The following is a 17,017-nucleotide window of genomic DNA, read 5'->3' as shown; positions in this document are numbered from 1 at the left end:
TATATATATATATCCACCCCTCCACCTCAGCTCTACGGGGTGGGTTGGAGTCTGAAACAGGCATGTGGAGAACATCAACTCCTGGGGCGTGAGACAGCAGCACACACAGGTAGGAAGGAGACTCCACCGTACCCCCAGGATTCTCAGCAGAGTGCTCACCGATGTTGGGAAGGTTTCTGGGGAAGAGGTGGAGGTTTGTTCTTCTGTAGCTGTGCTGCCTCTCTTCTGAGGTGTGTGTGGGACCTGCTGCTGAATCCAAACAAGAGTGTTGGGCAACGCCAACAGGAAAGTGAACATCTGTAGCTCACCATGACACGAGCACGACTGCAGTGCCAGCCAAAGTCCATCACTTGACACAAAGGCTGCAGTAGTTAGCAGGTGTCGGGACTCTAGCAGGACATGCTGCAGTAGTTAGCAGGTGTCGGGACTCTAGCAGGACATGCTGCAGTAGTTAGCAGGTGTCGGGACTCTAGCAGGACATGCGCCTCACTTGTAACGTCCCACTGTAAATACTGAAGTCCATTTTCTACACTGCTGGCACCAAGCTGACATTAAGTCGATAATCTGGGAAGCAGCTAAAAGTAATCAAAGTAATGATTGAATAATTATCTCAAGCGCAATTAATTAAACGTGCCAACAAACTCATCTTGAACATCTGTCCTGGTTATAGCTGTTAATCGCTCAGGAGAGTAGCAGGCACACAGCGGCTGACGTGAGACAAATGCACTCGTCTCCGCAAATGTCATTGTTTACCAACAATAATTAACACCGTGTCACGGCCGGCCGGCAACGACCCTGAGGTCACGAGACACTGACCCCCGATCTCCTGGGGCTGTGTGTGGGACTGTGAGGGGTCAGGGAGAGGTCACAGAGAGGTTATGAAGAGGTCAGAGAAAAAGGCAGGGCCCAGGGCAGGATGGGCGTCTTGAGCAGATGCTTCTGCTGAACTGGTCCTCTCCAGTGGTTCACTTGATTATAGGGGAACGCATGCTTGAGACATTTTGTGAAAGTCATCGTTAGTCCAAACTAAAGCCAACATTCAAGGACTTTCAAGACTGCAAATCATTGTGGATGGTTCTAGACTGCAATTTCCCCCCATTCATAACTGCAAATGTTTTATATTAATAGTAATGTAGTTACAGATCTATTCACAGTATTTATGGAAACACACAGCGCCAGATTAATAAGAGAAGACTACCGCTGGACATCATGAAGTCAAACACACACAGTGAAGCTGCTGGATCACTCTACTCTCTTTAGATCTTTTCTGTCTGCCATTTAACATTTGCCCATCTCAGTCGTGTCCCGACACCGACAGCCACGTATTAGTACTGAACCATCAGCATTTCCATCTGTCTGGCTCCTGTGTGCCAGGTCTGATGAGGTTCAGTTTCCCCTCTAGGGCGATGGACTCTCCACCCTTACGCTGATGAACGGCCTGTACGCGCGACACCCGACGTGGTCAGGGGAAAACCAACCGCAGCGCGCTGAAGTCACCGGAATGAACGGAGAGCTGCCAGATTAAAGCGAGCGGCCATCACCGGCGCTGGTGCCTGTGTTGTTCTCTCCCCTCCCTGTCTACGGTGGCCTGGAGGGCTGGTAAAAGCAATTATTATCTTCAGCACATTGTGGCAGAGAAAATGGACTAAGAAGAGAGTTCATCTAAACATGAACACACAGAAGCGCACATGTGCTCGCACACACACACACGCACACACACACACACACACACACACACACACACACACACACACTCACGCGTGGGCGCACACACTCAGGCATGCAGACAGTTCTTGCACCGGTAACCTCTCTGAGTCTCAGTTGTAATGCAGCTGGTCACCTCCAACAGTAATTGGCCCTTTTTTCCTCTTGCTAAACAAGCTGTTAAACACAAACGTGTAGAGAGTCCTAATGGACCAACTGAACTCCCTTCTCCAAAGAGCAAGGCCTACAATTATGTGTGTGTGTATGTGTGTGTGTGTGTGTGTGTGTGTGTGTGTGTGTGTGTGTGTGTGTGCGTGTGTGTGTGTGTGTGTGTGTGTGTGTGTGTGTGTGTGTGTGTGTGTGTGTGTGTGTGTGCATCAAAGAGTATGTGGTTGCACAAGGCTTTTAAAAGATCACAGAGATACTGGTGACATGCACTCCAACATCTTTCTAATGTCAGTCTTGCAATTGATATGTGAGTGATGACAATATTTCTGCTACTTCAAAATGCTTTTAAGCAACTTACATGGACCTACATATATAAAAAAGTTTAATGGCAAAAAGTTCCATGGTAAAAAGTGCTTACCATGTAATTGACTACATCTGATGACAGTTTTCCTTTGATAGCCTATATCTAAACATAGAAGTACTAATCAAACATAAAGGTTATTGGTAATGCCCATATATTTTGTATCTTCGAGTAGCTTCAAAAGTTTCTATGTGCTATAGTATTAACTCCAGTAATGCAAGCCCAAAGCTTTAGACTTCATTTTACAAGTCTTTTAAGGACACAATTTGGATTTTTGTTCATCAAGAATGATTGTTTAGGCAGCACTGTTAAAACTGGCAGTCAGATTACGGGATGTCAGCAAAGAGCCTTATTACAACACTATCAGCCTTAAACGATGCTCAATACATTGTTGTATCAGTTGATCAGCCTCTGAATGTCAAGTTTAACCCTTCATTATGTTCTTGCCACATCCCTCAAAAGATGCAGTGCTGTAATACATATAAATACATATAAAAACTCATTTATGCCCTGTGCAGGCTTCTTGTTGAATGACAGGGATGAAGAAAGGATTTTCTTTTTGTGTGGGGGGAAAAAAGCAAAAATATACACACATATATGTTTGTGTGTGTGTTGGCTATTATTTTGTTTGAGAATTTGCATTGGTATTTTAATGTGTTTTAAGGTTGTTTGTGAATGGAATGAATGTTACTGGCTGCTGTAAAACCAATTTTCTCCTTGAGAGATAATAAAGACGCAACTGAACTGGTCACACAGTTGGCCAAATCAATAAAGCTCGGAGGGAGTCGTGCTACGGCACGCTAAATGTGCTACAGAGCGTTTCTCTCTTATTCATACAGTCACTGCGGCGGTAAATAGTGCAGTGGTAATAAGGTCTGGAAGACTAGGGTTCTGCCATCTGACGAGAGGGCAGGGTGGGCGACCCCGTGGATGACTGTGACCACGGCAGTCTGCAGTAGCTGCCGGTCAGAGTGGAGTTTAAGATTCTGGCTTTACACACACGGTCTGTGTACTGGACTAATGTAAACATGAAGCCCAGTAGGCTCAAAACTCAATATCCCACAAGCACTTGTGCTGCTGCTGTTAATAATAATACTAAAATGATGATGGTGGTGGTTGCCATGTTGTGCAATTGTACCTACACAGCTATTACAGGTATAATAGTTGAACTGGCTTGAGAAGAACATAGAATGGGCTCCTGCAAACAGCTGGATGGACTCAATGAATAGTGCCCAACTACAGAAAGACTGAGAGACAAAGGGTGAGACCGAGGGACTGAAAGAGAGAGAGAGCTCTAATTAACGGGTCTTGGCCCCTGAATTATGAGTAATGTGAACTGTTCAGTATAAGAACTTTCTGCAGGGAAAAGAATAATAGAGAGGAGAGAAGGCTGTGATGTGAGGAGACGTGTGGAGGAGGTCTGCTGATGGCCCCGCGGCTGAAGACGTGTGCAGCTGGACTCTTGGCTGACTGACTCAGGTCGTCCTTTCACCAAGGCCTGAGATTCCTGTCTCACGCATTCCTGTCTCACGCATCCCTGTCTCACGCGCATTCTTCTTCTGTGTCCCGATCTTAGTCTAATCTAATCTAATCTTAGTTCTGGCACTGGTCTACCACACCTCTACCCCTCACTGGTCTACCACACCTCTACTCCTCACTCACACTGGTCTACCACACCTCTACTTCACACTCACACTGGTCTACCACACCTCTACTCCTCACTCACACTGGTCTACCACACCTCTACCCCTCACTCACACTGGTCTACCACACCTCTACTTCACACTCACACTGGTCTACCTCACCTCTACTCCACACTCACACTGGTCTACCACACCTCTACCCCTCACTCACACTGGTCTACCACACATCTACCCCTCACTGGTCTACCACACCTCTACCCCTCACTCACACTGGTCTACCACACCTCTACTCCTCACTCACGCTGGTCTACCACACCTCTACTCCTCACTCACACTGGTCTACCACACCTCTACCCCTCACTCACACTGGTCTACCACACCTCTACTCCTCACTCACACTGGTCTACCACACCTCTACTCCTCACTCACACTGGTCTACCACACCTCTACTCCACACTCACACTGGTCTACCATACCTCTACCCCTCACTGGTCTACCACACCTCTACTCCACACTCACACTGGTCTACCACACCTCTACTTCACACTCACACTGGACTAACACACCTCTACTCCACACTCACACTGGTCTACCACACATCTACCCCTCACTGGTCTACCACACCTCTACCCCTCACTCACACTGGTCTACCACACCTCTACTCCTCACTCACACTGGACTAACACACCTCTACTCCTCACACACACTGGACTAACACACCTCTACTCCTCACCGTCTCTCTGTCCGTATTTCTAAGCTGATGAGATGGGGAGGGTAGGAGGGAGGGAGAGAGAGACAGATTGAGATAATTTGTTAATTAATCTCCCTCTCTCATGAAGAGTGGTTACTCTGAGAGTAATAACAGTAAATCAGCTCAATTAGCATGTCCAGAGGGCGGCAGAAAAAAACAGTAAAAAAAAAAAAAAAAGCGGGGGCGCACACACACACACACACACACACACACACACACACACACACACACACACACACACACACACACACACAAACACAAATACACACACAAACACAAACACACACACACACACACACACACACACCCTGTTGCCCTCTACCCCCCCAGGTAGTAATAAAATAGCTCCTAGATGAATAGATGAATTTACTTAAGGGGTAATTTTTCATTTTTTGCTCTCATTTTGCGGTGTCATTCTAGGAGGATGAGCTGTAAGGACCTGTGCCAGCTGTAAGGACCTGTGCCATTCTGTCCTGCACCACCACCATCCACCCATCTGTCTTATTCTCCTATTACTACGGCCTGCACCACCCACCCCATCACACACACACACACACACACACACACACACACACACACACACACACACACACACACACACACACACACACACACACAGAGCTACATGCGTGCACACACAAATATGGTCATGCAAACACACACGCAATTATAGCCACACACACACGTGCCCAGGGGATGATGTATTATATCTAAATGCTTGTATTTTCTTGGCATTCTTCCTCTCCACAGAACACCCTCCCTCTCTCTCTCCCCCCTCTCTCCCTCTCCCTCCCTCTCTATCCCTCTCTCTCTCCTCATATCTCTCTATGTTCTCTCCTTCTAGTTCCACCAGGTGTCTACTTGCAGCAGGGCTCACAGCTTGAGTCAGTGAGGGGTCCAGTGAGGGGACCAGTCCAGGGAGGGGACTAGTGAGGGGGCCAGTGAGGGGTCCCCATGCTCCATAAAGGGTGCAGTGAGGGGTCCAGGGAGGGGTCCAGTGAGGGGTCCCCATGCTCCATAAAGGGTGCAGTGAGGGGTCCAGTGAGGGGTCCCCATGCTCTATAAGGGGTGCAGTGAGGGAACCCCATGCTCCATAAGGGGTGCAGTGAGGGGTGTAGTGAGGAGACCAGTGAGGGGTCCCCATGCTCCATAAGGGGTGCAGTGAGGGGACCAGTGAGGGGTCCAGTGAGGGGTCCCCATGATCCATAAGGGGTGCAGTGAGGGTTCCAGTGAGGGGACCAGTGAGGGGTCCCCATGGTCCATAAGGGGTGCAGTGAGGGGACCAGTGAGGGGACCAGTGAGGGGTCCCCATGCTCCATAAGGGGTGCAGTGAGGGGACCAGTGAGGGGACCAGTGAGGGGTCCCCATGCTCCATAAGGGGTGCAGTGAGGGTTCCAGTGAGGGGACCAGTGAGGGGTCCCCATGGTCCATAAGGGGTGCAGTGAGGGGACCAGTGAGGGGACCAGTGAGGGGTCCCCATGGTCCATAAGGGGTGCAGTGAGGGGACCAGTGAGGGGACCAGTGAGGGGTCCCCATGCTCCATAAGGGGTGCAGTGAGGGGACCAGTGAGGGGACCAGTGAGGGGTCCCCATGCTCCATAAGGGGTGCAGTGAGGGGTCCAGTGAGGGGACCAGAGAGGGGTCCAGTGAGGGGTCCCCATGGTCCATAAGGGGTGCAGTGAGGGCTCCAGTGAGGGGTCCCCATGCTCCATAAGTGGTGCAGTGAGGGGACCAGTGAGGGGTCCAGTGAGGGGACCCCATGCTCCATAAGGGGTGCAGTGAGGGGTGTAGTGCTACAGTCACTAAGTGCCACTGGACTCTGAGCAGAAGCTCGTCCTCAGTGCCCCCTCGCACAGTGGACAGGAGATGCGGACAGGAGAAGTTGCATGTCCTTGAAGGCATGGAGGCTCTGGACAATTAGTCCACATGCAGTCACAAACATCCCTCAGTGTCTCAAGATACCAACAACACCTGTCAATATGTAATTGATTAAAAAACAAACGAACAAGAGCATGTGTAATAATGTGCTTCTTCCTGCTGCGGTAAGACAGCAATATAAGGTGTTCTGCTGGACCTGCCGTAAAAACGGACCTCTGTCTGCCAGGCTGGTCAACACCAGGCCTCAGAGTTTATTAATAAATATCCTTATAATTACCTGATGACATCAATCAAAAATTTGAATAAAATGTGCAGCGTTGGGTTTCTGCAGAATGAAGACTGATTATATATATTTCACTCAAGAATATGCAATATGTATTTTCAGAGGTGTGCAAGTGTAATGATGGACATTTAATACAGAACATACTGGTTGAGATGACAGCGGCTTTACTAGATATGCTGTATGGGTTGTAATAATATTAATCTCCAATCCGACTCTGTCTGAGGACTGTGCACGTCCGAAGCAATATGCACGCTAGTGCAGAATTATAGTTGTCACATATATTTTGTCAGGTAATATTTGTTCCTTTCGGGAACTGTTCATAACGCCAACAAGAAGCTCAGACCATGAAAGAAACAGCGGGTACTTTCATACGGCCAATAATTGAAAGTGATTTGGCTTAATATCATCAGTATTGGAAATGCACAAATCTCTGAAATATTCTCATATCCGTCAGGCTCTCTGCAGGACGTTCATAAAATGACGGTGCTATCTCCCTCACCACCACGCTCACCTCCTCTTTGATACTCCCTATTCTTTCCTGTTTCTCTTTTCAACCTTTCTATAGCCCCCCCACCCCCACCTCAGCTCCCTCTCCTTCTCTCTCTCTCTCACTCCCTCTCCCTCTCTCTCTCAGGAAGCCAGTCTGAGCTGGAATGATGTGAAACAGGGTGTGCACAGGCCACAAGAAGGCAATCGTTTTAAACATACACCTGGCCCGCTGAGAAGTCTGGGAATTCTTACTTGGAGCATTGGGAAACAGAGGTCAAAGTTAAGCTTAGAACTAGAATACAAAGGTTCACTTTAATATATATACTACTGTGTTTTGCTTCATTTTTTGCATAATAATAATAATGTGCCTTACCTTCTCCAGACGTTCATTCTGTAGATCACATCTCAGGGTTGGAAGCTGAAAGACCAGTGAAAGAGGAACAGTCAGAGAACCCAGAGTTCCATCCACACACTCCTTCATACACACGTCTTCTAGAACTGCTCCCACACTCTGATTTAGGTCTGGATGCATGAATGACTGCTGAAATCAACATACAAGGTTTCAACATTTCCTTTCTTGACATCCAACCAGCAGATGCTCCAGAATAAATGAGCAACGTGTTATTGCTGGACCCAGGGTGCATCTCCAGCCCTTAACAGCACATGGAACATTCTTTACTAAGATGACACAAAACCACAAAGACCTTTCAGATATTCACAGAAAATTAATCTCCTGAAAGCATCCAATACGAGACCTGCATGTAAACATCACACGGCCCATTCAAAAGTGACTAGCAGAGTTATTAATCGAGTTTGCATGATTAAAAAAAAAGTGTAATTACAATCTCCTTAAAAGCAGCAAAACAAATTAGATGTCATAAGCAAATAAATAAAAAGGCGAGTATTTAGGGCTGGTTTGGGGAGATTTCTCTCAGGCTATTTCCTGCCGACATAAGAAACATCCGTCGTCTCAAACAGGCACAGGACTAATATCCCTGCAGATGATTACGGGCTTATTGAAGCAGTGCACAGAAATGTGCTGAGGGTTGTTTACTCCAAATCATGCCCCTTTCTTCAGTCTTAGCAGTGAACTGGGCGCAAGGCTGGTGGACTCATCAGCGCACCGGCTCATACCACTCTCGCCATCACAGTGAGTTTAAACATGTGCTCCTCTCCCAAAGAGGGAGCACACCAACCCAGCAGCCCCAGCGGTCACAGTGACTTTTCCAAAAAAGAGATTATATATGTCATTAATTTGTAGTATGCTTTGTAATTATGGAAGAGTACACAGGGAATGTGACAGACTAACAGACAGATAAAGAAGAGAGACGGAGAGGGGAGGGGCAGTAGTAATATCCCAGTCTCATTGGGACACGCCCATATTTCAGAGGCTGAGGCATATAGTGGTGATGCATATTCAGACCGTATCTCTCTGACCAAAGCAATTATGACTCCGCCTTTTTTTAAACCTCGTTTTCTTTAACTGTGCCCCACCAAGAGGAAAATGAATACTGTTACTTACCAGCCCTGGACATAAACATTAGGCAGCCAGCTCTCTCTCTCTCCCTCCCTCCGTCTCTCTCTCCCTCCCTCCCTCCCTCCCTGCCCAACCCGCTGAGGGTGGTAGAAATGTGGTCTCAGCACATCGAGGGCAGCAGGATGGAGCGATAACCATAAAAATGTCACCAAAAGTCCCCCCCTCTGCTATTTGCATGCAGATTGGATTCATGGGATTTACGCGGAGGTCGCATGGCGAAGGTGAGGCTTTGTGAGGTGTGACCGGCACAGGGCCGTATCCTCGCCGGCTACAGTGGCCACGCACCGCTGCCCCGCACCACGCCATCCGTCCTCGAGACAGAGCATCCACACGGAGGTTATTGATGACGGGGGTGGTGAGGACGATTGTTCTGACAGGAGGTGACGTGAGGATGCGTCTGCTCCGGCCTGGATGGAGCACGGAGGGGTCACGTGAACAAGCTCCAGAATCCACCACTTCATGAGCACTTCTGTGTAGTGCACAGAAACAGAGGAAACGGGGTCGCTTCCACTCTTGATGCATGTGAACGTGAGACATCAGTAACTGCAGCACGTGCGAACGTGAGACATCAGTAACTGCAGCACGTGCGAACGTGAGACATCAGTAACTGCAGCACGTGCGAACGTGAGACATCAGTAACTGCAGCACGTGCGAACGTGAGATATCAGTAACTGCAGCACGTGCGAACGTGAGATATCAGTAACTGCAGCACACAGAGCTGTCCTCAAACTCCCCCAGGCAGATGACATCATGATCTTCCCTCACCAACGGACATCTACGCTGAGGACCGCAGGCGGCACTCTCTCAGTGAAGACCAGCCTGTGCGTTCATCATACCTGGGGAGCGAGGTGCTCTCTGGCTGGGCCTGGACGTCTGGGACCAGAAGGTTGGTTTCTCCCACCCAGACCAGAAGCTTGGCAGGTGGGACTGTGTTCTGATCTCCATCCACCCAGCCTGCTCTTCTCAGGAACGGTAAACACTAGGATTTCTCTGAAGGTCGTTTGTGTCAACAGCAGAGGAAGGTTGTGAACGGTGACTCTAGCTGTGGGATGTGTTCAGAGCCCTCATGCCCTCAAGTCTTTGGATCATCACCACGCTCAGCGAGAGACGGACCTGTTAGACTGTTTTGGATCATGCTGATTGGTTGGTGAGAGGAGAGGCGGTGTCAGTGTAAAGACTACTGTGCTCTGATATTTGCATGTGGAGCTTCGATAAGAGTCATTAAATCACCGCACTGCACAGGAGCCTGGCTCATCAACCCCAACTGCTTCCCACTAGGAGCCAATCAGACACCAGCGCTAGACATCAAGACCCAATCAGACACCAGCACATGCACCCATCTGTTTGGCACTAGACTTTGCAAAGGCACTTGATTCTGGTACCTATGGCATGCCTCTCCCCTACGTGTCTGGTCTGTGTTACTCTCCCCCTACGTGTCTGGTCCGTGTTACTCTCCCCCTGCGTGTCTGGTCTCTGTTACTCTCCCCCTGCGTGTCTGGTCTCTGTTACTCTCTCCTGCGTGTCTGGTCTCTGTTACTCTCCCCCTGCGTGTCTGGTCTCTGTTACTCTCCCCCTGCGTGTCTGGTCCGTGTTACTCTCCCCCTGCGTGTCTGGTCTCGGTTACTCTCCCCCTGCGTGTCTGGTCTCTGTTACTCTCCCCCTGCGTGTCTGGTCTCTGTTACTCTCCCCCTGCGTGTCTGGTCTCTGTTACTCTCCCCCTGCGTGTCTGGTCTCTATTACTCTCCCCCTACGTGTCTGGTCTCTGTTACTCTCCCCCTGCGTGTCTGGTCTCTGTTACTCTCCCCCTGCGTCCTGCGTGTCTGGTCTCTGTTACTCTCCCCCTGCGTGTCTGGTCTCTGTTACTCTCCCCCTACGTGTCTGGTCTCTGTTACTCTCCCCCTACGTGTCTGGTCTCTGTTACTCTCCCCCTACGTGTCTGGTCTCTGTTACTCTCCCCCTGCGTGTCTCGTCTCTGTTACTCTCCCCCTACGTGTCTGGTCTCTGTTACTCTCCCCCTGCGTGTCTCGTCTCTGTTACTCTCCCCCTGCGTGTCTCGTCTCTGTTACTCTCCCCCTGCGTGTCTGGTCTCTGTTACTCTCCCCCTGCGTGTCTGGTCTGTGTTACTCTCCCCTGCGTGTCTGGTCTGTGTTACTCTCCCCCTGCGTGTCTGGTCTCTGTTACTCTCCCCCTGCGTGTCTGGTCTGTGTTACTCTCCCCCTGCGTGTCTGGTCTGTGTTACTCTCCCCCTGCGTGTCTGGTCTCTGTTACTCTCCCCCTGCGTGTCTGGTCTCTGTTACTCTCCCCCTGCGTGTCTGGTCTCTGTTACTCTCCCCCTGCGTGTCTGGTCTGTGTTACTCTCCCCCTGCATGTCTGGTCTCTGTTACTCAGCACTTCCACTAGATCAGGTCAGTGATTTGGTATGTGTGAGTGAGGGCCCCCGAGGGTCTTTATTACAGTCACAGCCCAGACCTCTAGCATCACCATCCCCATGGCAACGAGAGATTTGGTGAGATTTGGTGTTGTTCCTGGTTCCGCTCTGGTCCTGTTTCCAGGGTCCCCTTGTAGTTCCATCACTACCTTGTGTGTTTAAGTCCTAGGACCATTTACTTCATATCTCCATGTCTACGGTTTGGTTCTTCCTGTTTGTACATCACCTCCATCACAGCACTCACACCCCCATCACACCCCCATCACACCCCCATCTCACCTCCATCACACCCCCATCGTGGGGGTCTTCCTTCATGCTGTTGTGCTCATGCCTTTTCTGTTATGACTTTCTAACCTCAGATTATTTCATGGATTACGCTAAGAGCTTAATCCACAGTAAACTCTGCTTTCCTCAGTGTGGGTGTCCCATCCGCTGTTCTGTCTCCGTTAGTTACTCAGACATGGATGAGCAGCTCTTGCGTGCAAATTCTTCATACAGAAATTCGATCCTAAATGCAGTTCTGGTACCTACCAGCAGGAGGTGTATGTACAGGTAAAGACATAGGACCACCCACCTGGCTTGTTCAGTCTCAGCACACCTGGCTCTGATATTCAGATACTGCTGGATTAGGGATGGAGTGTGTTAGATTAGATTAGAGGTCTCTTTCTAATCTCCTCCTCCCCCCACCTCCCCTCCCCCCCCCTTTCTCATTTTATTTCCCAACTCTCTCTCCATCTTCCTCTCTCTCTCCCCATCTGCACTTCTTTCCCATTATCTCTTCTCTCTCTATCTCCTCCAGCTCTCCCCGCCTTACCCCCACCCTCTCTCCATCACCCACCCTCAACTCTCTCCATCACCCACCCTCAACTCTCTCCATCACCCACCCTCAACTCTCTCCATCACCCACTCTCAACTCTCTCCATCACCCACTCTCAACTCTCTCCATCACCCACCCTCAACTCTCTCCATCACCCACTCTCAACTCTCTCCATCACCCACTCTCAACTCTCTCCATCACCCACTCTCAACTCTCTCCATCACCCACTCTCAACTCTCTCCATCACCCACCCCCACCCTCTCTCCATCACCCACTCTCAACTCTCTCCATCACCCACCCTCAACTCTCTCCATCACCCACTCTCAACTCTCTCCATCACCCACCCCCACCCTCTCTCCATCACCCACCCTCAACTCTCTCCATCACCCACCCTCAACTCTCTCCATCACCCACCCCCACCCTCTCTCCATCACCCACCCCCACCCTCTCTCCATCACCCACCCTCAACTCTCTCCATCACCCACCCCCACCCTCTCTCCATCACCCACTCTCAACTCTCTCCATCACCCACCCTCAACTCTCTCCATCACCCACTCTCAACTCTCTCCATCACCCACCCCCACCCTCTCTCCATCACCCACCCTCAACTCTCTCCATCACCCACCCTCAACTCTCTCCATCACCCACCCCCACCCTCTCTCCATCACCCACCCTCAACTCTCTCCATCACCCACCCCCACCCTCTCTCCATCACCCACCCCCACCCTCTCTCCATCACCCACCCTCAACTCTCTCCATCACCCACCCCCACCCTCTCTCCATCACCCACCCTCAACTCTCTCCATCACCCACTCTCAACTCTCTCCATCACCCACCCTCAACTCTCTCCATCACCCACTCTCAACTCTCTCCATCACCCACCCTCAACTCTCTCCATCACCCACCCCCACCCTCTCTCCATCACCCACCCCCACCCTCTCTCCATCACCCACCCCCACCCTCTCTCCATCACCCACCCTCAACTCTCTCCATCACCCACTCTCAACTCTCTCCATCACCCACCCTCAACTCTCTCCATCACCCACTCTCAACTCTCTCCATCACCCACCCTCAACTCTCTCCATCACCCACCCTCAACTCTCTCCATCACCCACCCCCACCCTCTCTCCATCACCCACCCCCACCCTCTCTCCATCACCCACCCTCAACTCTCTCCATCACCCACCCCCACCCTCTCTCCATCACCCACCCTCAACTCTCTCCATCACCCACTCTCAACTCTCTCCATCACCCACCCTCAACTCTCTCCATCACCCACTCTCAACTCTCTCCATCACCCACCCTCAACTCTCTCCATCACCCACTCTCAACTCTCTCCATCACCCACTCTCAACTCTCTCCATCACCCACTCTCAACTCTCTCCATCACCCACCCACCCTCTCTCCATCACCCACCCCCACCCTCTCTCCATCACCCACCCCCACCCTCTCTCCATCACCCACTCTCAACTCTCTCCATCACCCACCCTCAACTCTCTCCATCACCCACCCTCAACTCTCTCCATCACCCACTCTCAACTCTCTCCATCACCCACCCTCAACTCTCTCCATCACCCACCCACCCTCTCTCCATCACCCACCCCCACCCTCTCTCCATCACCCACTCTCAACTCTCTCCATTTTATCCCCTTGGTTCCCATCTACCCTCTCTTCACACCTCTCTCTCCCTCTCCCCACCTCTCTCTCCCTCTCCCCACCTCTCTCCCCCTCTCCCCACCTCTCTCCCCCTCTCCCCACCTCTCTCCCCCTCTCCCCACCTCTCTCTCCCTCTCCCCACCTCTCTCTCCCTCTCCCCACCTCTCTCCCCCTCTCTCTGTCTCTTCGTTTAGCTCATGGTGTTTGTTGAAGCCACTGAACAGTCTGATGATTCACATGTTGGAACACCACATAGGCGTTAATAATGCAGCAAACATGCGGCTATCACACACACACACACACACACACACACACACACACACACATTCCACCCCCAAACTCCATGACCTCAAGTGTGCAGTTCAGGGGTAGAAGCATACTACTGCTAGCATGTAGCAATAAGAGTAATAATAATAATAATAAGAAGAAGAAGAAGAATACAACTAATTAAAACAATCTATCTGGATTTGAGTTACTTCAGGGGGGTCTTTAGAGTTGTTCACTATTAAGCGCAGATCACTTCAAAGTGAAGTCTTGGCTCAGTATCACATCGTTGTCTTGTGTCTTCTCAGTATGTTCTCAGTATCAGCTCAGATTGCAGAGCTTCAGTGGAGCTGTAGTTTAATTGAAGCTGATGTATGAGGTTTAGTCGTCACTGAAGCTGATGTATGAGGTTTAGTCGTCACTGAAGCTGATGCATGAGGTTTAGTCGTCACTGAAGCTGATGCATGAGGTTTAGTCGTCAGTGAAGCTGATGCATGAGGTTTAGTCGTCACTGAAGCTGATGTATGAGGTTTAGTCGTCACTGAAGCTGATGCATGAGGTTTAGTCGTCACTGAAGCTGATGCATGAGGTTTAGTCGTCACTGAAACTGATGCATGAGGTTTAGTCGTCACTGAAGCTGATGTATGGGGTTTAGTCGTCACTGAAACTGACGCATGAGTTTTAGTCGTCACTGAAGCTGACGTATGAGGTTTAGTCATCACTGAAACTGATGCATGAGTTTTAGTCGTCACTGAAGCTGATGCATGAGGTTTAGTCGTCACTGAAGCTGATGCATGAGGTTTAGTCGTCACTGAAGCTGATGCATGAGTTTTAGTCGTCACTGAAGCTGATGCATGAGTTTTAGTCGTCACTGAAGCTGACGTATGAGGTTTAGTCGTCACTGAAGCTGATGCATGAGGTTTAGTCGTCACTGAAGCTGATGCATGAGGTTTAGTCGTCACTGAAGCTGATGCATGAGTTTTAGTCGTCACTGAAGCTGACGTATGAGGTTTAGTCATCACTGAAACTGATGCATGAGTTTTAGTCGTCACTGAAGCTGATGCATGCAACAGTCCACCCTGTCCTATTCCATACTTCATATTTACAATTTGTCTTCATTTGTTGGAGGTCTTATTTGCTCTTATTTGTTCTTACATTTTCCAGCATAGCCCTCCTGAACTCGTACACAAACATCCTGCATCTGAGCAGAGGAGAGTTCAGTTCCAACACACCTGGCTCTAACATTCAAACGCTAGTGAAGGCGTTGATGTGCTGCATGGAGGAGTCCTAGATTGGGGTTAGAACAAAACTTGCACGAGGCAGCAAAGGTTTGGGCATTTTTCAACACTATAATGTAGTGAACAACTCGATTCTGTAACATTTGATGCTTTCAGAACTGCAACTGGCCTGAAGCTACGAATCAATCCTTCTCTCTCAGAACTTCATCCAGTCAGGCTACCATTATATCTGAATTGGACAGACACACACAACATGGAAAAGACTCTGAAGAAGCCTGAACAGAACAGTCCAGGAGACACTGAGAGAGGACACACTGAACAGAACAGTCCAGGAGACACTGAGAGAGGACACACTGAACAGAACAGTCCGGGAGACACTGAGAGAGGACACACTGGTGCATCTAGCCAAGAATGCTACAACAGACAAAGAAATTAATGTAATCTCAGAAAAAGAAAGTTTGATTTACTTTATTATATAATGATTCTACTAGCATAATTTAGAACAAACTAAAAAAAACTTAAGCAATCCAATGTTTCTGCATTCAATCCTATAAACATTTTACATTCAGACAATGGATGGACTTTATATGCGTGTGGGGTTTGGGGGTATCGAGGATCACGATACTATGGTATTGGTATCGAGGTCAGAGTTCTGGAATCGTGACGAGCCTAGTTGGAAGTAAAGGGTGGCGGATTGACCTGCTCCTTCTCCCCACCCACACCCTCTCCATATGCTGCTGTTTGAACAACAGATTTGCTGCAAGTCATTGAGATGGCACCACCAAAACCACAATGATTCTCTACTGACAGTGGATCAACAGAGTGGATCAACAGAGTGGATCAACAGAGTGGATCAGCAGACCTTGGTTCAACAGACAGTGAATCAACACAGTCACCTGGGCAAAAAGTCCAAAGAATTATCTGTGTTTCCTGTGTTTCCTGTGTGGGATGTGTGTGTGTGTGTGTGTGTGTGTGTGTGTGTGTATGTGTGTGTGTGTGTGTGTGTGTGTGTGTGTGTGTATGTGTGAGAAGGAGCGTGTATAGATGTGTTGTCGAAATGTGTGTATAAGTGTGTATAGAATGTGTAGAACATATGTAGAAGTGTTTTTTGTATGTAGGAGTGAGTGTGTATGTAGGAGAGTGTATGTATGTGTAGGAGTGTGTGTGTGTGTGTGTGTGTGTGTGTGTGTGTGTGTGTGTGTGTGTGTGTGTGTGTGTGTGTGTGTGTGGAAATCCACTGTAGTGTGCTCTTTGGTCTTTTTAACTGAGCAAATAAGACACACTTTGATCAAGTGCACTAAGGCTTTGGGGGATAAGGGACCTCCTGCTTACATCTTCAACCATGACAAAAAGTGTGTGTGTGTGTGTGTGTGTGTGTGTGTGTGTGTGTGTGTGTGTGTGTGTGTGTGTGTGTGTGTGTGTGTGTGTGTGGAAAAAGCAGGGACCATACTTACAGTCTATAGACAGGAAACACATCATCATACTCAGGAAAACACATCATACTTCACATTAAGGACATAAACATTAGTTTTTAGATCACAATAATTTAGGATTAAGGATTAGGATTAAGATTAGGAAATTCAGCCAGTGAGCTCAAAGAGAAACCATATACCATATACTACAGAATCAAAACATCAAATTCACATTCAAACAGCAACTCAAATATGGCTCAAATTATTTGAGTCTATTACAGAAGCAGTTGTATGGCTGTGTGGTATGGGAGCCACTCAAATCTAAATTGAGAGCTCAAATTAGACACATTTCCACTTTAACAAAAGTTCATATGTTCAAAAAAGGCTGT

General features: G+C 49.1%; 1 protein-coding gene across 24 annotated transcripts in view; it reads right to left on the bottom strand.

The window, feature by feature from the left end:
• ptprda (protein tyrosine phosphatase receptor type Da) overlaps positions 1–17,017 on the bottom strand; it is a 256,218-nt gene that overhangs the window by 231,598 nt on the left and 7,603 nt on the right. For all 24 annotated transcript variants that reach the window (XM_076993052.1, XM_076993051.1, XM_076993062.1 and 21 more), the window contains exon 2: positions 7,650–7,694. The gene's annotated coding sequence lies outside the window, so the exon portion shown is untranslated. The remainder of the gene's footprint in view (positions 1–7,649; positions 7,695–17,017) is intronic.

Source organism: Brachyhypopomus gauderio, unplaced genomic scaffold (genome assembly GCF_052324685.1).
Source record: "Brachyhypopomus gauderio isolate BG-103 unplaced genomic scaffold, BGAUD_0.2 sc103, whole genome shotgun sequence".
Taxonomy (NCBI): domain Eukaryota; kingdom Metazoa; phylum Chordata; class Actinopteri; order Gymnotiformes; family Hypopomidae; genus Brachyhypopomus; species Brachyhypopomus gauderio.
This window is presented reverse-complemented; position numbering and strand designations above follow the sequence as displayed.